We start from the raw sequence: 14,378 nt of genomic DNA on the forward strand, positions 1-14,378 counted from the left end.
AAATAAATAAATAAATAAATAAATAAATAAATAAATAAATAAATAAAACCTTAAAAAATTGGATTATTCTGAGCCATGTTTGTGGTGCATAGCACTTAACTGCAGGTTAGAAAGAGCCAGTGGAAAGGGGACGATAGCAACATCATCAGTCAAGATGAGCACAGGAGAGCATGGTGGATCCACTTTTTCCTTTTCTTTTTGACTTTGAAGGCTTTGCAGATTAAGAAATGCCAAACCATGGGGCGCCTGGGTGGCTCAGATGGTTAAGCGTCTGCCTTTGGCTCAGGTCATGATCTCAGGGTCCTGGGATCGAGTCCCGCATCGGGCTCCCTGCTCCTTGGGAGCCTGCTTCTCCCTCTGCCTCTCTCTCTCTCTCTCTCTCTCTCTGTGTCTCTCATGAATAAATAAATAAAATCTTTAAAAAAAAAAAAAAAAAAAGAAATGCCAAACCTTGGGGCTCCTGGGTGGTGCAGTCAGTTAAACATCTGACTCTGGGTTTTGGCTCAGATTGTCATCTCAGGGTTGTGAGATAGAGCCCCGCATCCAAGCCCTGCATCAGGCTCCGTGCTCAGCAGCGGAATCAACTTGAGTTTCTCTCTCCCTCTCCCTCTGCTCCTCCCTCTGCTCTCTCTCTCTCTCTCAAGTAAATAAATAAATAAATACATACATCTTAAAAAAAAAAAAAGCCAAACCTTGAGCTTCACTGCCCATGGGGAGAGAAGGAGGCTGTCTTAGTGCATTCGGGTTGCTATCACAGAATGTAATAGACTGGGTGGATTATAAACAACAGAAATTTATTTCTCACAGGGAGGCTGGAAGTCAGGGTTTCAGCATAGTCAGGTTCTGGTGAAAATTCTCTTCTGTTTGCAGACTGCTGACTTCTCATTGTATCCTCACATGGTGGAAGAAGCAAAAGAGCTCTTTGGGGTTTCTTTGTACGAGGGCACTACTCTCATTCACAAGGGTTCCACCCTCAGGACCTAATTATGTCCCCAAGTCCCCAGCTCCTAATACCATCACACTGGGGGTTAGGATTCAGTGAATCGGGGAGAGACACACACAGTCCAGTCCATTGCAGAGTTAGTGATTACTGAGTACTCTGCAGGGTTCTTTTGTATACCTTCTCTCAGAGAAAGAGCTGAGAGATATGTTGGTAGTGGCTACCTCCCTTCCTGGCTTAAAGACAGAATCCTTTGCCATATTCCAGTCTCTAGCTGAGGTTTAGGCTGAGCCCTGTGGGACCAGGTAAATTCCTTCCTGGCATGTGCTCTTCCTGACCTTTTTTTATGGCCTCCAAGCAAGATTGTGGGCTACTTTTGGAGGCAGATAGAGGGGCATTTGGTTTCATCATGGAGTTTGTAGGATTTGAAGACTAAGAACTCTTAAAAAAAAATAAACCTGTTCATAATTTTAAAATATGAGCAAGGCACTTAACCATTCTGTACCTCATTGCATATATTTTGTATAAATCAGTATAAATGCATAATTAAGTCTAGGTGAAGAAGTTGAGCTAAGAGTTGGCATGATTTGGTGACAAGATGCCAGTTTCAGAGACAGATCTGAGTTTAAAAGTCAGTTTTCTCATCTGGAAAATTGGGAGCTTTTAACTTACCTCCTATGCTTAAATATGGCAGGTGCCCAGCCAAGTGGCTGCATATAGAAGGTACTGGATAAATGTTAATTCGAATCCATTTAGTGCTGCTTACACTGTCTTACACTGCTGTCTTTTTCAATGTTTGTTTTGTCTGTCCACCAGAATATAAACTTACTGGGGGTAGGGATTTTATCTCTAGCATCTTTATATTCCTCATCATACCCAGCACAATGCCTGATGAATATGAGCCACTTAATAAAATCCTTAATGAAGGTTAATTTAGAGATGGTGAAACAAGAGCTGCCCAGTGGCATGAAATTTTCAGAGAGACCACACTGAAGTGTGTGCATCCCCAGCACTTAGCCCAGTGCCTGGTGTGTAGTGGGTGCCCACAATAGGTATTGAAATAATAAATGAATGAATGAAAATGACAAAGAGTCACTGAATATGACATAAACTTCATCATATTATATCAACCACTACAGAGCACTGGTATTGCGGGGACTAGTGAAGCCTTAATTACAGGATTGCAATTCACAAATACCATGCAATAAGCTGGTTCAATTTTAGGTAGCTGTTGAACACTTAGGAGATAGGGAATTTACTGATATTTCTCGAACAGTCTCTAGTGTAATATATATTAGTTGTACAAATCATACAAACACAAATTAGAGAAGATACTTAATAATGTGTATTTTTCTTATCTGAATTGTTGACACTGAGGGCTTCTACTCACCCAGTTTATTAAGGAATGCGATGCTCCTAAAGAAAATAGTGCTTTGTAGAAGTTCTTTTTAATCCAGGTATCAAGGGTCAGGAGGTGGGGGTAAGTGAGGAATTTGAAGTTGCTGTGGATGTGAGGACATTACTGCTTGAGAGAAGAGCAGGAGCCCTTGCTGTCTCTTTACGTGACCACTTCTAAATGTGTTGTCTTTGTCACAGGTGACATCTGACGTCTTTTGAGTGCTTGCTGTATGCCAAGCATTGTTCTAAGCTCTTTCCCCTCAATATCCCAGTTAATCTTTACATCTCTATGGGTTTTATACTCTACCAGTTAGGGACCTGAGGCTCAGAGAGCATACACTGTCCGCCACAGCCTCACAACTAGTAAGAGAAGGTGGGATCAGAGCCCTGGGGAGAGCCCATGCTCTGTTATAACCACGGTGCTTTTAAGGCCTCTCCTTATCTTAGTGCCCCGGATCAGGTGGTTCTGCCTGTGGCAAGCACCCAGAGGAGTACAGACGTGTATTGGGCATTTGGGTGTATGGATTCAAGTAACATACTAGGTCTCAGCCTTATGGCATTCCCGTATAGTCAAGAAAATGAAGCAACTGAAAACTTGAATAGTTATAAAAACTGTAAGCGTTTAAGAATAGCAGAAAAGATTGTGTTAGATGTCAGGGTGATCATTTGGGTTTGGCAGATTAATGATGTTAATCTGGGAAGGGGCTGAAAGAGATATTGTATGGCAGCGTATGAAGTGGTGGGTGGGAAGCATGGTGGGGAGGGTTCTTCAACTCTGCAGCAGAGCGAAGTCCAGGGAGAGCTGCTGCAGGGTCACAAGGGTTCCCGTGCACGGTGATTATCGGAGGCTGATTGCGAGGGGGTAATAAGGAACTCCTCTGTGCCCATTCAGTAGTGCCTTTCAGCAATTGCGTCACACGTCCAGCTCTCAGCAAAGGTGTGAAGGGGGGAGTTTGGTTTTGGTGCTCCTCTGTCATTTTTCCTTCATCCTTTTTTTTTTTCCTTGCCCTCATATTGGTCTTCATGTGTACAAAGTCACTTCCCCAGCAGTACCCCTCACTGGAGCTCTTCTTCCCCTTCCTCTTGCCTTCTGATTAATGTGGCAGACATGCCTTGAGCACCTTGTGTATATTAGCATCGCTGTTTACCTGTTCTCTGTTCGGCTGACTTGCTGGCTAATGTGGTAGATGAACCACACTCCAGTAATTGCTCTGTTAATGAGCCGATGCAGTCTGCCAGTGTGAACACAGAGAGGTCTGGGGAGAGAGCCCCGAGAAGTTGCTGATGTTTTTAGAACTAGCCGGAGGATGAGAAGAGGATGGAGACTGAGAAATGATGGCTCTAGCGGTAAAAGGAAAATGAAGAGAGTAGTTTCACTGGAGTCAAGGGAGGAAAAACTGTGGATATGGACGGCGAAGATATGGAAGTATCCTCATGAACAGGTGAACAGAGCGGTTTCCTAAAGTACACGAGTGAGCCTGTTCTTACGAGAAGTATGTACCTATGTGTATTTATAGAAAAATGTCACAGAGGATATTAAAAAAAAGTCATTGGTAGTTATTTTTGGATTTTGAATGTATCTATTCCTAAAATTCCTATAATGAATGTAAGTAGTACTATAATGGTAAGACATGGAAGGTACAGTCAATACCAAATGTGACAGACAAGACATGTAGGAGAATGATGTAAATATATCCATTGACTTTGACAGTCTAGAGGACATGAATGACCTTGACAAAAGTTGTTTAAATGGAATATGGAGGAACAGGAGTCAGACCACAACAGGGTAGGGAGTGGGTGGGAGGGGAGGACTTAGAGGCTGGGCGTGGACTGTTCTTTCAGGATCTGGAAGTACTTGGCCATGAAGAAAAGAAGTTAGGATCGAAGCTGATGATGTAGAAGTTGTGGGATGAAAGAAAGGTGTTTATAAAATGGGAAGGGCTAGAATATGTCTTTATGCTAAGAAGAGAACCAGTTCAGATAAGCTGGATGAGGATACAGGGTGAGAGGGAGGTAACTGATGGAGCATGGTCCCTCAGGAGGCTGAAGGGGAGAGAACCAAAGAACAGACTTAGTTTTGTCATGGGAAGGCAGTCCCTTCCACTATGGGAACACAGGTGAATGAGTGGGTAGGTGCCAGTGGAGATAAAGATGTGTGGTTAGGAAAGAAGATGAAGACACTCTTTTTCTTTTTTTTATGTTATGTTACTTACCATACATCACATCATTAGTTTTTGATGTAGTGTTCCATGATTCATTGTTTGCATATAACACGCAGTGCTCCATGCAGTATGTGCCCTCTTTAATACCCATCACCAGGCTAACCCATCCTCCCAACCCCCCTCCCTTCTAGAACCCTCAGTTTGTTTTTCAGAGTCCATCATCTCTCATGGTTCATCTCCCCATCCGATATATGTATTACTTGTTTCAGAGGTACAGATCTGTGATTCAACAGTCTTGCACAATTCACAGCGCTCACCATAGCACATACCCTCCCCAATGTCTATCACCCAGCCACCCCATCCCTCCTACCCCCCACCACTCCAGCAACTCTCAGTTTGTTTCCTGAGATTAAGAATTCCTCATATCAGTGAGGTCATATGATACATGCCTTTCTCTGATTGACTTATTTTGCTCAGCATAACACCCTCCAGTTCCATCCACGTCGTTGCAAATGGCAAGATCTCATTCCTTTTGATGGCTGCATAATATTCCATTGTATATATATACCACATCTTCTTTATCCATTCATCTGTCGATGGACATCTTGGCTCTTTCCACAGTTTGGCTATTGTGGACATTGCTGCTATAAACATCGGGGTGCACGTACCCCTTCGGATCCCTACATTTGTATCTTTGGGGTAAATACCCAGGAGTGCAATTGCTGGGTCGTAGGGTAGCTCTATTTTCAACTTTTTGAGGAACCTCCATACTGTTTTCCAGAGTGGCTGCACCAGCTTGCATTCCCACCAACAGTGTAGGGGGTTCCCCTTTCTCCACATCCCCGCCAACATCTGTTGTTTCCTGACTTGTTAATTTTAGCCATTCTGACTGGTGTGAGGTGGTATCTCATTGAGGTTTTGATTTGGATTTCCCTGATGCTGAGCGATGTTGAGCACTTTTTCATGTGTCTGTTGGCCATTTGGATGTCGATGAAGACGCTCTTATATGATGGCCTTGACTTTCTCAGAAAAACAATGGGTGCAAGCTTTAGTTTGAGATAAGGCTGCTCCTGAAACAAATGTCCCCCAAGGGTTTCATCAGTGGTTGGATGGAAGCTCTGTGAGGGCAACCTTACATGGGACATTCCCGTGTGTCTCCATTACTTAGCATAATACCTGGCACATAGTGGATGCTTAGAAAATATTTGTCACTTATACGAATATATGGCTAGAAAAAGAATTGGTATTCTTAGTCTATTCTTCATTATTCATGTCATTCCTTTTTTTAGTTTTTTTAAAAGATTTTTATTTATTTATTTATTTTAGAGAGAGAGCATGAGCAGAGGCAGAGGGAGAAGCAGACTCCCCTCTGAGCAGGAAGCCTGATGTGGGGCCTGATCCCAGGACCCCGGGATAATGACCTGAGCCCAAGGCAGACACTTAACTGACTGAGCCACCCAAGCACCCTATTCATGTCATTCCTTAAATGTTCAATGTACTTTAGATACCATAATCCCAGAGGAACGCAGACAAATGAGGAAATATCTAGAGAAGGGGGAACTGTGATAGGAGATTTGGAACCAGATATAAAAGAATGGATAAAGAAACTGCACGTTTAAGCCTTTGGAATGAGATGAGGACTTTCACCAGATATTTGACAGGCTGCTTGCTGGTTGAAGACCTGCCACACTTGTTCCATGTTTCTTCAGAAAGGAGAACCGGGACTCATTGGTAAAAAGTACATACAAACATCTCTTCAAAATAAGTTGTCTTAAAAAAAAAAAAAATTAAAGGTAGAAAAGAATTTTTCAAGAAATGGAGAATTCTTGGCCACTGTGAGTGTTGAGGCTTTGACTGGATGACTTCTGGTTGTGGGTATAGTACAGGGGATCTATACACAAGCTGGCCTCCAAGATCCCTTCTTCTTCCGTCTGGACTTTGAGGTGATATAATAAGTGTCCACGGGATTTATTTGAGTGGAAATGCATTGGATTTTTTGTTATCTCGTAGTGAGTTTGGATACTCTGTAATCTAGAACTGTTATGCTTTGCTGCTACAATGATAATTTAGGTTCACAAAAATGACTCTGAGGCACTAAGAAATGCTAAAGTACCATCTAAATCAAGTGAAATACCGTATAAAGCACTGAGCATGGTGATTGACACCTACTGGGAACTCAATAGATATTTTTATTTATTTATTTATTTATTTATTTTTAAAGATTTTATTTATTTATTTGCCAGAGAGAGACACAGTGAGAGAGGGAACACAAGCAGGGGGAGTGGGAGAGGGAGAAGCAGACTCCCCGCGGAGCAGGGAGCCCGATGCGGGGCTCGATCCCAGGGCCCTGGGATCATGACCTGAGCCGAAGGCAGACGCTTAACAACTGAGCCACCCAGATGCCCCTCAATAGATATTTTTAAAAGTTAAAAAATATTGGATTAAGTACTAACTGTCTTTTGAATGTTAAGCATGTAAGTTATCTATGCCTAACATCCGTAGTTATCTTGGGGAAACCACTTGATTTAGTGAAAAAAGCATGTATTTTGGAATCAGACCTGAATCTCAGTCTCCCCTCCACCGTTAGCTTTGTAGCCTTTTCTACCTTTAGACACCTCAGATTGAAGAAAAAAAGCTTCTTCCTTGTAATTTTCATTGGTTGGTCCAGACTCTGTTCTCTGATGCAGCACAGAAGAAGTCGGCCAGCTCTCTGATTGGGGAAATAAATAACCTCTCTGAGCTTCATTTTCCTCATCTGTAAATTGGAGTAGGGGGTGGGCGAATTCCCAGGGTAGTTTTGAAAATTGAATTAGCACCTGGCTTAAGTGAGCAATCTGTTTTTTCTCTCTCTCCTCTTTATTAAGCAAAATACTTAACGCAAATTCTTTCCCTGATTATTATAGATAATATATCCCTAATATACTATTTTCCATATACTGTTAGTATAATAATCATTTTTACATGAATTTTCAGTTCCTTTTCATTCCTTTTGTTTTATTTGATCATCATTTGCAATCCTATGAGGTGAGCTAGACATGGATTATAAATGCATCTCCTAGATGGAGGCTCTCTGGCCCAGCATGGGTCACAGCTGTTCAGGGTGATGGAGGTGGAAGCATTGTACCCAGGGCCCTGCCTGCTGAACCAGGCGCATTCCTGGGGCAGCATCATTAACATCCAGGTGCGATGTCTAGGTGCCCTTGGTTCCCAGGTAACTCGTTAAGAAAACTTCGTCTCATTTTGTGTCTCATGTGCCCACATGTCACCTAGTAGCCTACCATTTTGATTTTCCAAAGTGAAATGTAAGATTACATTTTAAAAAAAATTGTCAACCACTAAGAGTATTTTTCCTTGAAAGATTTTTTTTTTTTTAAAGATTTTATTTATTTATTTGACAGAGAGAGGCACAGCGAGAGAGGGAACACAAGCAGGGGGAGTGGGAGAGGGAGAGGGAGAAGCAGGCTTCCCAATGAGCAGGGAGCCCGATGCGGGGCTTGATCCCAGGACCCTGGGACCATGACCTGTGCCGAAGGCAGACACTTAACGACTGAGCCACCCAGGCGCTCCATTTTCCTTGAAAGATTTGAGCAGGCAATGATGACAGTTCTCCTCTGATGTTGGCTTTGGTAAGAGTTTGTCAGTAATATGAGGGTTAAATGGGTATTGGGTCAGCTGGTCAGTAAAGACAAAATAGAGCCTTCTCTCAGTGTCCCTTCTTACTCCACCTCAGATTTGGGCTTCTCAGTGAATCCTCTCTTGCAGATTTAACCCCTTCTTCCCCTGCACACCCCCAGCGTGTGCGTGTTGTTTAGATCTCTGGGCTGTGTTTGTTTGTTTTCTGCTTTTATTTGCAGTTTCTAACTGTCCCTCTGGATGTCTAACTCTACCTCAGTCTGTCTAGTCCAGGCAGGCCCAGGACAGTGTTATTTACCTTTTTGCGATTTCAGTGTCTATCACAGGGCCTAGCCCATAGTTAGTACTCAGCATATTTTTAACAGGCACATTCCTTTCACAAGCACAAATACACACATGCATGATTTAGGAGCAGTTAAGTGATACCAGGTTACACAGGTGCAACTCAGAGTCACCATTAGAATGCTTCATTTCTGGAAACCCGTGCCCTTAAAGGGTGACGTTTTACCTTGAGCACTGGGTGTTGCCCTGGGAGTACACTCGTCAGAAGTATTTGAACTCCCCCAGAGCTGTGGGGGGCGGCTCAGTCCTTTGTGGAGTCTGTGCTGTGAGGTGTCTCACTCCCGAGGGGACTTTGGACAAGGGTCCTCCAAAGAGCTACCTAGCCCCGTGGGGCTCAGTAGAGACCCTGATGCAAGCCCCCACCAAGAGTGGTGTTGGGCACATGACACTGCAGTGTAGCCCCGGAGACCGAGCGTTCCTAGAGAGCTCCGGAGATGCTGGAGAGAACACCGAAGGTTCTGCAGCTGTGCCAGAGGTGCTGAGGAAGAGCCATCAGCCAGGGCTGGATGGGAGGAGCAGAAGGGGCCCCAGGCTGGGGAGACCATTTAGCCGATGTGAGTTGGGAGTCCCCCTTGACATCCAGTGTGGTGTTGAGATTTCTATCATTCTAGCGAACTCCTCACTTAAGAGCTGGAGCACAGAGAGTTGAAGTGACTGAGAATCACAGTACCGAGACTCCCAGTGGGGTCACTAAGGCAGAGCCCTCGAGTCCAGCCTGAAGCCTCAGAGGTCTTGTCATGACTGTGATGCAGCAGGAAAGTGGCAGACATGAGGACAACCAGACGGGCTTGGAATACTGATCCCACAGTTGAACTCAAGAATAGATTGGTTGCCCCCTCCCTCAAGCCCACTCTAGCATCCCCCTGGATGGTTCTTGGCTCCTGGCTCCATAAAAGGAGTTGGTGTTTAAAGCCCATGGCTGCATCTTAGCACCTCCATGCTCCACAGTATGGGCAGCCACCCCTCTCTCTTGCGAGGTTCCAGAAACTCTTTAACAGAAGAGGGAATGTTCTGAAAGTAGGTTCCCTATCTCCTAGCCTTGATCATGGAATGGAAAAAGGGCGTGTCTGTTGAGATCTCAAAATAAACTTCTTCATCAATGGCACCTAGGTGGAGACAGTAAACTCAGTCAGCTACTTTCTGCCCTACACCTTGTATTTGGGCACATGACCCAGATTGCTTGCATTTCTTCCATGCCTTTTCCTTTCTCATCAGGAAGGGTGATGGTGTTGGAAGCCCAGGCCTGCTGGACTGGCTCCTGGGCCTTAGATTTGTGTTAGGGAATATAGTCTGGGCAGATGAGACGCCATAGGCAGGTAGGAGCTCCGAGGGGATGCTGTTGCTCTTTGGCCCCCATGAAATGGCTCCTCTTGGGAGCTGCCCTTGTCTGCAGTTTCACTGGCCATAGTCTTGGATGGCAGGACTGTATGTGGGAGGGAAGATCTGGGAACAGCACTTGTTTCATTTGAAACCCACCTGCCTCTCTGCTTCTCCAGACTCAAGACCTGTTTGCTCTCTGCAGCTACATTAGCCACTTACAGCTGGGGACTACTTAACTACTCCCCATTCTCTCTGCCCGCCTCTCTCAGGAGTAAGGTAAAAGTCAAGCGCAGTACCCTCCAGCCCATAAAACTTCCTTCCTCATCTTGACCACCCTTGAGAGGGAGCCCAGGGAGCAAGTAAAATGCCATTCTTATGGTCCACTTCTTTCCTCAACCCTTGGGACGGGATGCTTTCCAACACGGATTACCATGTTAATATCCAGTTCCACGTCTGACGTCTGATTTCTTATGATTTCACTGCATGAATGGTGGTATTTTTAATCTACAGAAGACTCTGCCTTTTGTGACACACATTGAATGTCATTCTTAGACTGTTTCTGTAAAATGCCAGCTCTTAAAATATTAATCTCTAATGTGCACTCAAGGGTTCATTCAATTACCATGGGATCTTTCGAATAAGCCGTGTCATCTGGGCAGCCTGTCACTGCATTAAGGGAAAAATGCTTATTGGGGCATTGTTTTCCGGGCATGAGATGATGTTCTTGCTTTGTTTCCGTAAATGTTGTGCGAGCATGGTTGTGTTGGATGCCGTTGCAGATTTATTGCCATTCGTGCCCAAACCCAAGCATTATCAGTTTTCCCTTCCAGAGCCCGGCCTTAAAAGGTATCATGCCTGATAGGGATTATGGATCATAATTATGATAAATGAGAGGCAGTCGAAACACTTCTGTCAGAGCTGATTTGTCAGAGTGCTGACTTCAGTCCAGAGAGGGAGTAGCCTCATTATTACGACCAGCAGCCATTTTGCTTTATTTTCTGAAAATCACTTCAGTGCCAGAGACCTTTATTTTTCTTCTTCCTAAAAACAGTCTTGAGTGGCATTGTTTTTAAAATGGTGCCTGTATGATATCTGCTGGCATTTTTTCTCCCACTTTTCTCCCTTCCTGGGCATTGAACCCCATCTATGGCCACCCCAGATGAGCATTTTTGTTACCAATGGGCTGTTACTCTTTAAGAAGGTCCAGAATATAAATGTCTGAATTGGCAAAGCAGATAAATTGGTGGGTGGAAATTTGCTATCAGGAAAGGATTCATCACCTTGAGTCAGGATTCCCTGTAGGCTTCCTTCAGATAACCCTTTCCTCATGCATTTCATATTAATTCATGAGTTAGCTTTACGGCAGCAGGGAGGTGGAGAAATGGGGAACTCAGAAGCATAAGCTCATAATTCAGGCACTCCATGTCTTGAAAATCCATTAGAAAAGACAGATCCTCTCTGTTTTAGCAGAAACCAGTAGCAAAACAACATGCCATTGTGATTGATCAGTCTAGAACATTCATGTTCCAAGCTATAGAGACCTCACCCCCTAGTTGATCTCTAGCCCTTGATCTCTTCTTAGTTGTAAACTAAGGCCCCAAGAAGGAACCAGCATTCTGAAGTCCGTGACTGTGACTTACCCATCCAGACTCCCACCCTTCTCTATGCTCTAAGGTGGGGTGTGTGTGTGTGTGTGTATGTGTGTGTGTGTGTTCATTCATTAATCCATGTCCAAAATTGGTCTTGACCCTTCAGCTCAGTACTTCTCTTATAGCCAAAGCACACACTGGACTTGGAAGTGACATTCATGGCAGAGGAAGAGATACTGTCCAAAAGTTGAAGGGTTAAAGCCATACTCCTGTTGGCGTCAAGAACACCCTCTCCTCACAGGTACCTAACACTGATGGGCATGTCCATGATTTTATTTGAAGCTTTTAAAGTTAACATTATAAATCTTAAACCTCCCAGTTTGGGTGCTTTAATTTTAAAAACATTTAACACATTGGGGCACCTAGGTGGCTCAGTTGGTTATGCGTCCAACTCTTGGTTTTGGCTCAGGTCATGATCTCGGAGTTGTGAGATCGAGCCTGGCATTGAGCTCCACAGTTGGCTTGGAGTCTGCTTGAGTTTCTCTCTCCCTCTCCCTCTGTACTCCCCTCTAAAATAAATAAATAAATCTTAAACAAAAAACCATTTAGCACAGAAATTTTGCTTTTTGGTTAACTCTCCCTTTTCTTTTGGGTAGCTCTGGCAGTTTCCTGGGGAAGTTGGAGTTGGCACATTCCACCTCTCAGTCCCTCCAGCTGTCCCCTGGCTCAGGGCCCCTCCTGTTGGTGTCTGTGACTTAGTCTTAGTCCTTGCAAATGTTACTCTGCAAAACCCACAGCACCTTAGAGGACAATGTGGCGGCAGATGTGAATGATGACATTTACTTACGAAGCCATATCTTCTAGCTGGAGAATCATCTTTTGTTCAGAGTGACAGTCAAAAAAAGCGGGGGGGGGGAGGGGAGAAGGAAGGTGAATCAGGGAAATGAGGAGGATGAGAGAAAGAAGGAAGTTGGCCAGGATTTACTGAACACCCCCTGAATTCAGAGCTAAGGTAGACTCTGGGGGAAGTAAAAAGGGCAATGTAACATTTCCCTGTTCCATGTCTTGGTTGTGAGGTGGGGAATCTTACATGTCTGTGGACCTGATGAAGTCACTCAGAAATGCTAGAGCGCAGCAGATCGACAAAGTCTGAGGAAATTAGGCCACAGTGAACCCATGAATTCTGAAAAAAGGAAGAATCAAAGGGCCACCAGCATTCTGTGAGATTGGCAGGGGAAATTTTCCTTGAAGTGAATGTTGAACGCATTTTGAAAAATCAGATGGTGGCAGTGATGGCCAGGAGTCTTCCAGGGTGGGAGGATGGGTGGCATGATTATGGGGCCCAGACTTGTGTAAGAATGCAGTTCACTGACTAGAGTGGAAAACCTATTTTGGAGACTCAGAAGATGGAGTTGGTGGCATAGGAGGGAGCCAGGTAGAGAATGACTTTGTAAAAGCCAGGTAGATAGGTTTTAATTTAGGACATACTGCCATGGGAATCCGTTGTAGGCAGGACCCCTTGAGGATAAGGACTTGGCTACCATTGTCAGACTAGATGCTTCCTGAGGACACAGAAGTTGCATCTTCCTCTCCTTAGCTGTCACTTTTTGTTTGCGCCTGAATGACCAAGCACCTGGACTTTATGTGTGCGATCCTGTGTTGCTGTAGGAACATAGACTATATACCTATATATAGTCACACGTGGGCCCTACCTCCATGAGGCCCTGTCTAACATGGCTGTCTCAAAATCATTACACCATAAACCCAGAGGGAGAATGAAATGCTTCAGCTATCAGTTAGGCGTTTCTTTATTGCACTTGTCTTCAGAGCACTTTGTTCTAGAGACCCTCAAGGCATTGTGCCAGTGCAGCAACTTTTGAGTTGTACATGATAAATGAGTTAGAAGATTAGACCAGCAGGGTGGCACTGGAGAGGATGCGGGTGAGAGACAGAGATCAAAAGGGAGCAGACGAGAGAAACAGTAGTTGCTTCTGAGAGGAGTTGTGTGCCCAGGACTGTCGTAATTTTGATCCAGGGCTTGGGATCTGCTGATGAAACACAGGTTGGGAAATGTGTTAGGGGCAGCGGAGGATGACATCTTTCCCGTCAGCCGTTTCCCTCTGACTGTGAGATGGGGAATCATACAGACCTACATCATGTAGACAGCTGGGTTTGCCCCCTCTCGTCTGATGTTCCATGCACCCCCTCCTTTTCATCTGGCCTAGGGAAGCTTATAGATGCTTTTAGCATCCTCTTGGGAGGAAGGTGGGGAGACGGGCAGGCAGCCAGGAAATCTTGGTGGTTATTAAACTGAGGCTCAAGGACCTTTTTATTAGCGATTAGACTCAGCTCTGTGGCACTAAAGAGTATAAACTCCCGCTCTGTCTCCTCTGCTCAAATCTCCAAAGAATCTGTTTTATATTGTGTTTATTTATAGCCCAAAATAGACATGGGCCCCAGAGCCGAGGCTTCAATGTGCTCCTAAGCTGAAGAGGATTGGAAACCCCATGGAGGGAAATAGTGTGTACCCCTGTCTGTGGTCACCTCCACCTGGACCTTTACTTCCTCCACGTGTGGCTGGAAGTTACTTTGGAAGTATTGCATGTTAAAGAGTTGTTTGTTTGTTTTTTAGTTCCAGTCTGTAGTGTGAGAATTGTAGTGCTGCAAAGACTCATGTATCACCGAGGATGGAAACTTCTGGAGCATTATCAGGCTGCTTTATTTATTTATTTATTTTTTTAAGATTTTATTTATTTATTTGAGAGAGAGAGAATGAGAGACAGATAGCAAGAGAGGGAAGAGGGTCAGAGGGAGAAGCAGACCCCCCGCTGAGCCGGGAGCCCGATGTGGGACTCGATCCCGGGACTCCAGGATCATGACCTGAGCCGAAGGCAGCCGCTTAACCAGCTGAGCCACCCAGGCGCCCTATCAGGCTGCTTTAAACTGGTTGAATGAGTAAACCTATAAAAGCACTTTCTTGAGGCCCTGCCCACC

The 14,378-nt window shown here is 44.6% G+C and overlaps 1 protein-coding gene across 1 annotated transcript in view; it reads left to right on the plus strand.

Annotated features, from left to right (window-relative positions):
- The window catches only part of HHAT (hedgehog acyltransferase), a 348,920-nt gene that overhangs the window by 250,011 nt on the left and 84,531 nt on the right, over window positions 1-14,378 (plus strand). The window lies entirely within an intron of this gene.

This window comes from Mirounga leonina, unplaced genomic scaffold (genome assembly GCF_011800145.1).
Source record: "Mirounga leonina isolate KUSES-001 unplaced genomic scaffold, KU_Mleo_1.0 Mir_154, whole genome shotgun sequence".
NCBI classification, from domain to species: domain Eukaryota; kingdom Metazoa; phylum Chordata; class Mammalia; order Carnivora; family Phocidae; genus Mirounga; species Mirounga leonina.